We start from the raw sequence: 7452 nt of genomic DNA on the forward strand, positions 1-7452 counted from the left end.
AATATCGTCTTGAAATACTAGAATCACTTCTTTATTCTTCACACTTTGTACATCAGTGATTTCTATACGGTGGTATGAACAATGGTAGTAACGATATGGTTTACAGTCCCACATGACTATAAAAATTTAGATCCATTAAGGAAATTGGATCTTTATGAAAACATTTGATCTTTTGAAAATTAAATCTAGTTTTTACCCTAGATAAGTTTTCCGGGATAACCCTTTACCGGTGTTTGCAAAATATTTTTGTGGGTTTGGTGGGTTTCAGATTTGAAAATTTTAGCTCAAAACTTATGGTTTTGTGTCACCCACTTGCTAACCTTGTATTTGGAAAGCAACACGTCCAGTTTACTTGTCCCGTATATTACCTTTCGGTAAACTACCGTCCGGTTGTAAAGGAAAGCGTTGAACAAGCAACTGTTAAGGCAATGTCCCCTGACATGCTTTTAATTATGGTCTATAACGTGTCGGACGCAATTACTATCCTTGGTAGGAGCAATAGTAAAGCTCACCCTTATGATTTTTTGGTATGGCACAAGGTCCTGTCTTTGACCACTATGCAACCACCGTTCTTACGGTTGACACCCAATTTAGTTCAGGTGACCTAATGAATTCCAGGTGAATTCCTAGGATTTTACGTTCAATGGTAATGAACGCATTGAAAATAGGGTTTTCAGAAAACAAATCGGTTTGTAATTTTGATCAAAATATTTTCTCGTTCAAGCTCGAGTTTAGATATCATTGAATTCCATGAGTTTGAATTCTCAATCTTTTAAGGTCAATCTCTAGGATTGAGTAATATCAGTCTTAAAAGCTGATTTTTAATCTTTAAGGAGATTATCCTTTCTGGGGATCTGATTCATTAGTCTTATCCAGCTAATTTGCATGGTGCCCCCCCATTGTACGAGATAAATCCTTCTCATGGTTAGGATAAATCTGACCACTTGGCGACCCTGTTTAATGCTGAGGTCCGTGGATTTCCTGCTGATTTTAGTGATGACTTTTCTGGATTTTTCGTCAACCTACAGCTGGTCTGGACGACAACTTCATGACCTAGATCAAGAAGCGCGTGTCTTTTTCGGAAGACTTTACTTCCTTTTAATGATGGAATTGATTCATCGTGTAGATCCATCTCTTCTTTTCTTTCATCGGGTAAAACAGTTTAGTTTAGTCCAAAGCAAAAGTATTTTCAGTTATTTGTTACAGATATATGTGACATATGTTTAAGATAACTTGGTAAATTTTCCCACACTTGGCTTTTATTTTCCTTTTTATCGTCCTCTATTCCATTTTAAATGAATTTTAACATTTTGGTTTGTTTCTCAATTTATGTCCTTTCCGAAGTAACAATAATTTCGGTGTTAAAACCTAGTTTTATCGTTCATAAATATGTATAAACATGATTTTGAGTTCATTTAATTGAAAATTTTAAAATTTTTTACTAGAATTGGGTAGTCAGTATATAAGACTAGGGCTGTTCTTTATTATCAGAGAGCACTAGATTCTAATACAACTACTGCTTTACTAGTATTTTTAATGGTAACCAAGTGTATAAAGTAAAAAATTTTAAAATTCGAAAGAATTTAACCCCTTCCCACACTTAAGATCTTGCAATGCCCTCATTTGCAAGAAATCAGTAACAATTTAAATTATTGAGGGTGATTTGTGTGAAAATGATTAAATTTTACCAAAGTTTCCAAATATATTGGCATTTGTTTGCTGAATGATAAATGGTGCACATCATTTGTTTATTCCGTCTTGTTGTTATTTCACATATATTTTGCATCTTGTCATCAAAATTAGTTGCTTTTGCTGAACTTAATGCCAGTCTTTGAAAATACGTTGTTTTACCCTGTTGTGTACATAAGATAAACTGCAAACATATATACATATTTTTGAAGTTTGGTATATTACCCCACATTCAAAAATTATTAAAATCTAAGAATAAAAGTTAGATAATTATAAAAATGATTATAATATTAACAAAAGTATTAAACATATCAATAATTACAAATTACAAAATAAATAAAACTAAGTATACTAGGGATGATACTGGTACCAATAGGGGTTCCAGGCATAACCATAGGTGCTATAGAATGCTTCGGCAGGGTCATACGTAGGATACGGTGGCTGCATCTCTATAGACCAGGGAGGGAAGATGGGTTTCGGTGTAGGAATATAGTTTCTACCTATATGTTGGCAATGAGCTATGATTTCATTCTGATGAACTTGCCAATCTTCAAATGCTCTCTGTCTAGCATTTTCGTATTCCTGAGAAGCTATAAACCTTTGCATTTCTTGCATCTCATTCCCCCCTCCTACATTACCTTGCTGTTGGTTTCTCTCCACCTGTGGATGTCTACCATGGTATCGTACTGCGACGTTATTTCGCCTCTTCAAAACTTTCGCACCATGGTATACATTTAAACCTATAGTATCGCGGGGTTCTGGTTCTTCTACTAATAATCCCCCCCGACTTATATCCACACCGAGATATTCACCAATCAAAGTAATAAAAATACCACCTCCTATTATGCTATGCGGTCGCATCCCCCGAACCATAGCTGATAAATAATAACCCACACAATACGGTATACTTACAGCGCTTTGTGGGTCTCGAATACACATATGGTAAAACAAATCCTGTTCATTTACTTTTTCCTTGTTCTTACCCCTTTGTGTAATCGAATTAGCTAAAAACCTATGAATCACTCTTAATTCGGCTCTATCTATATCCAAATAAGAGTAATTTCCCCCTTTGAAACGGTGATGGCTTGTCATTTGACTCCACACACCGTGTGTATCAAAATTTTCATCTATCTTTCTACCGTTTAGTATCAATCCTCTACAGTCGGCAGACGCTAACTCCTCAGGCGTATATATACGTAAAGCCTGAGCCATGTCCAGTAAAGACATGTGGCGCATCGAACCGCCTAACAAAAATCTAATAAAAGAACGATCGGTTAAACTAGCTACCCGATCATTCAACTCTATACTACATAACAATTCTTCACACCATACTTTATATACAGGTCTACGCATGGTGAATAAACGTACCCAGTCATTAAAAGAAGAATTACCATACCTCTGTACAAGTAATTCCCTAATTGGCCCGGCCAATTCTACAGCTTCTAAGGGTCCCCATTCTATGACCCTCGGTACCTCAACAACCTTAGAATGAAGAGTATGCAAACCCCGTTGATATTTTGGATAATCTATCCAAAGTCTGTCAAATCTCAGGTTCGGGTGCAACTCTTCTAAGTGCATATCGGAAAAGGTCATGACTGGATGAGGTATATCCTGCTTGTAGTAGTTATCCACCTCCTGTTGTTCCACATTCTCAGCAGGAGCATTGCGGGCTTGAGATGAAGATTCACCCATTTCAGTCTGCAAAACACATCAAACACAAATTTTGTGCATCCAAATATGCATTAGTGTCAGCAAAATCATCAATCAAAATAATTACAATGACATTATCAATTTATATCAAACTTAAGCTCATTTTCACATTTTTATCAAATCTACACTTTTTCAAATAAGCATATACGAAAATGTTCGCCAAGTTCATAAGCATTCAACTCAAATAACATGTCAAAATAATCATTACTAGCAATTAAACAAGTCTCAAATGGCATTATCTTTCGAAAATCAAGTTCATGAATTTTAGACTTGAAAAAGTCCACTTTAATTCTCAAAATCATGTTTAGGCTCAAAGTTTGGATCATTTAACTACCTAGACATGTTACACTACTTAATTTAGCAACAATTCATGACAAAAATCGGCCATAACCTGTTTATATCAAAAAGCCTCAAATTTGCTCAAGAACACAAACCCTAGATTATTCAAAATTTGAAGTTTAAGGCTTCTAATCATGTTAAACAGCATCAATCTAGGTTATACAAGCATAATACATAAACAATTTAAGCATAATTACACTAAAAAGCATCAAAATCAAATTGGGGAAAAAATGGCTCAAGAACACTAATTTCGGATTAAATGGTGTTTAGGTGTAGAAATTTACCGTTTTTCTTGAGTAATTCCTAGATAGCATCCTTCTCAACATGATTTTAGTAAAAGATTTGGTGATTAACGGTTAAAAATTGTGATTTTGGGGGTGTTTTTGGGTGTTTTTTCGAGCAGTTTTTCGCAGGTTTTCGGTTTTGTGGAGTGCACTGATCTGTGTTTTTACGTTTTATTTTTTTTCTGTAAATTGGTCCCTCCGCGACTCGCGGGGATTAAACCTCCAAACTCCGCGAGTCGCGGAGTTTGATATATTTTTATTTTTTTTATAATCATTAACTTATAAAACAATTAAGTACTTAATTTTAAAATTTTGTTTCCTTTGTTATTTAGGACGAGGTCATTTCGGATCGATGTCCTAGTCCGTCCCTCGACAAAATTTTAAAATTTGTCTTTTTGTAGCGATTGTTTTAAAAGCTAAGATTTTTGGGTTTTTTTAATGTTTTTGGCATACTTTAATTCAATAAGATTAAAAATAATGATAATAAAAGTTCTCGTCCCTCCCTCGGGTAAAGCAATTTCGGTTCAAAGACCTAGTCTTCAACTTACGACGAATTTTAAAAATCATATTTTAACTTAATGAGATAAAGTAAATTTTTGTTTTTAAATTCACACAACTTAAATATAAAATTCAAAATTAATATTAAAATTTCACACCAAACTTAAAATTTGAAATGCATAAAATTAAAAATTCATATTTTAAAAATTAAAAATTCACACCAAACTTAATTTAAAAATTCATATTATAAATTCATACCAAACTTATATTAATTTTTCAAATATTTACAATTTTAAATATATATTTTTTTTACAAAGTTTACAATATTAATTTAAGATTTAAATATTAATTTTAAAAACATGGTAAAAATAAAATTAAAAGTCTTTTTGTCTTTTTATCCCACTTTAATCAATCAAATATTATCAAAAATATGCGCCCCTCTTTTCGGTAAAGTAATTTCGGTTCCAAGACCTAATTTAACTCATGACGAATTTTTGAAATATTTTGGGTTGATTGATTAAAGATATTTATACCTTAAGAATAAACGTTAAATTTCGCAGTGATGTAATAAATTTTTGAATGATATCAATAATTTCGGTCGCCAAACCTAATTTTATTCAATACCAATTTAATACTTTTTAGCGAACAAATTAGCGTTTATTATCAAAAGGTTAAAAAAAATAAAAATAAAAACTGTACAGACATACCTGTGAAATAGATTTCTTAGTTATATGATCTATCCCATTCATAAGATAGTCGGTTTAATTGGTTTTCCATGGCTACATAGGCGTAACCTCGAGCATTCAGTGTCTTTTCTTCTAAACATATGAATGGTCCGTCTCTGCATAAAGTAACAAATTCGGTATTTGAATAGGTTTGATTATTTGAACATTTACCTCCATGTGACCATTTTCCGCATTTGTGATATCGTTCTAGGTGTCGTGCTCTTCTTTTCGCTGCGGATTTTGATTTTCCTTTACCAAATTGTAACTTATTATCTTCGCATCTGGATTCTTTTCTAACTCCGTCCATTCTTTCTCTGATTACTGATACTAATTCACTCGGGAGTATGTCATTATTACGTTTAGTGATCAAAGCGTGTAGCATTAGACCATGGTTTAGTTCACAGGCAGTCTTCATTTTGTAAAAACCTAAAAAAAAATAAAAATTCAGAATGGGGGGAGAAGACTAGTTCTTTAGGGTCTGCTAGGGAAAGACCATTCGGGTTCCATTTTCGAGAACTACACGAAAACAGACAATCTAACTCTAACAGAAATACATATTATCCTTTAAAGACTTGATTCTCCCCACACTTAGTTAGCTGTGGTGTCGAAATTGTGATTAACTTCGTTGTCGACTTCCATCGGACCATGTATGTAATGTTTAACTCTGTGACCATTAACTTTAAATTCAATCCCATTTGAATTTATTAATTCTATCGTTCCGTATGGGAAAACTCTTTTGACCATGAATGGTCCAGACCATCTTGATTTCAATTTTCCAGGAAATAGCTTGAATCGTGAATTGAAAAGAAGAACTCTGTCTCCTTCTTTAAATTCTTTTGAACTTCTGATTCTTTTATCATGCCATTTCTTCTTTCTTTCTTTATAGATTAACGAATTTTCGTATGCTTCATGTCTTAATTCTTCTAATTCGTTTAGTTGACTTAATCGTAGACGTCCGGCTTCATGTAAATCAAGATTACATGTCTTCAAAGCCCAAAATGCTTTGTGTTCAATTTCTACTGGAAGATGACATGCTTTTCCATAAACAAGTCTAAAAGGTGTGGTTCCAATTGGAGTTTTGTAGGCTGTTCTAAAAGCCCAGAGTGCATCCTCCAATTTAATGGACCATTCCTTCGGATTTGATCCTACGGTTTTCTCTAGAATACGTTTTAAAGCTCGGTTGGTATTTTCAACTTGTCCACTTGTTTGTAGATGATATGCGGTGGAGATTTTATGAGTTACTCCATATCTTTTAAGAACTTTCTCAAGTTGATTATTACAGAAATGAGTACCCCGATCACTTATTAAAGCTTTCGGTGTTCCAAACCTTGCAAAAAGATGTTTTAAAAAGTTGACTACAACTCGTGCATCGTTAGTTGGGAGAGCTTGTGCTTCCGCCCATTTAGATACATAATCAATGGCTACGAGTATATATAGATTATTATGAGATTTTGGAAATGGACCCATAAAGTCAATACCCCAAATGTCAAATACTTCACATACTTGGATGATATTTTGTGGCATTTCATCACGTTGACTTATTTTTCCGGCCCTTTGACATGCATCACAGGATTTGCAAAGAAGGTGTGCGTCTTTGTAAATTGTAGGCCAATAGAATCCAGCTTCATAAACTTTTCTTGCTGTTAGTTGAGGCCCATAATGCCCTCCTGTTGGTCCTGTGTGACAATGGTTTAATATTTTACTAGCTTCATCTCCAAATACACATCGGCGTATTATTCCATCGGGACAACTTTTAAACAGATGTGGATCTTCCCAGAAATAGTGTTTTATATCACTGAAGAATTTCTTTCGTCTTTGGTACGATAATCCTTTTTCAAGGAATCCACAAACTAAGTAGTTTGCATAGTCTGCAAACCATGGGATTTCTTTATAATCTATCTTCAATAGATATTCATCAGGAAAGTTGTCTTGTATGGCCGATTCATTTAGAACTTCTAATTCGGGATTTTCAAGACGAGAAAGATGATCAGCGGCGAGATTTTCTGCTCCTCTTTTATCTCGGATTTCAATATCAAACTCTTGTAAGAGTAAGATCCAACGGATTAATCTTGGTTTAGCATCTTGTTTTGAAAATAGGTATCTAAGAGCAGAATGGTCGGTATAGACCACCGTTTTTGCTAGAACGAGATATGATCGAAATTTGTCAAAAGCAAAGACAATAGCAAGGAGTTCTTTTTTAGTAGTTG

Source organism: Rutidosis leptorrhynchoides, chromosome 6, assembly GCF_046630445.1.
Source record: "Rutidosis leptorrhynchoides isolate AG116_Rl617_1_P2 chromosome 6, CSIRO_AGI_Rlap_v1, whole genome shotgun sequence".
Lineage (NCBI taxonomy): Eukaryota > Viridiplantae > Streptophyta > Magnoliopsida > Asterales > Asteraceae > Rutidosis > Rutidosis leptorrhynchoides.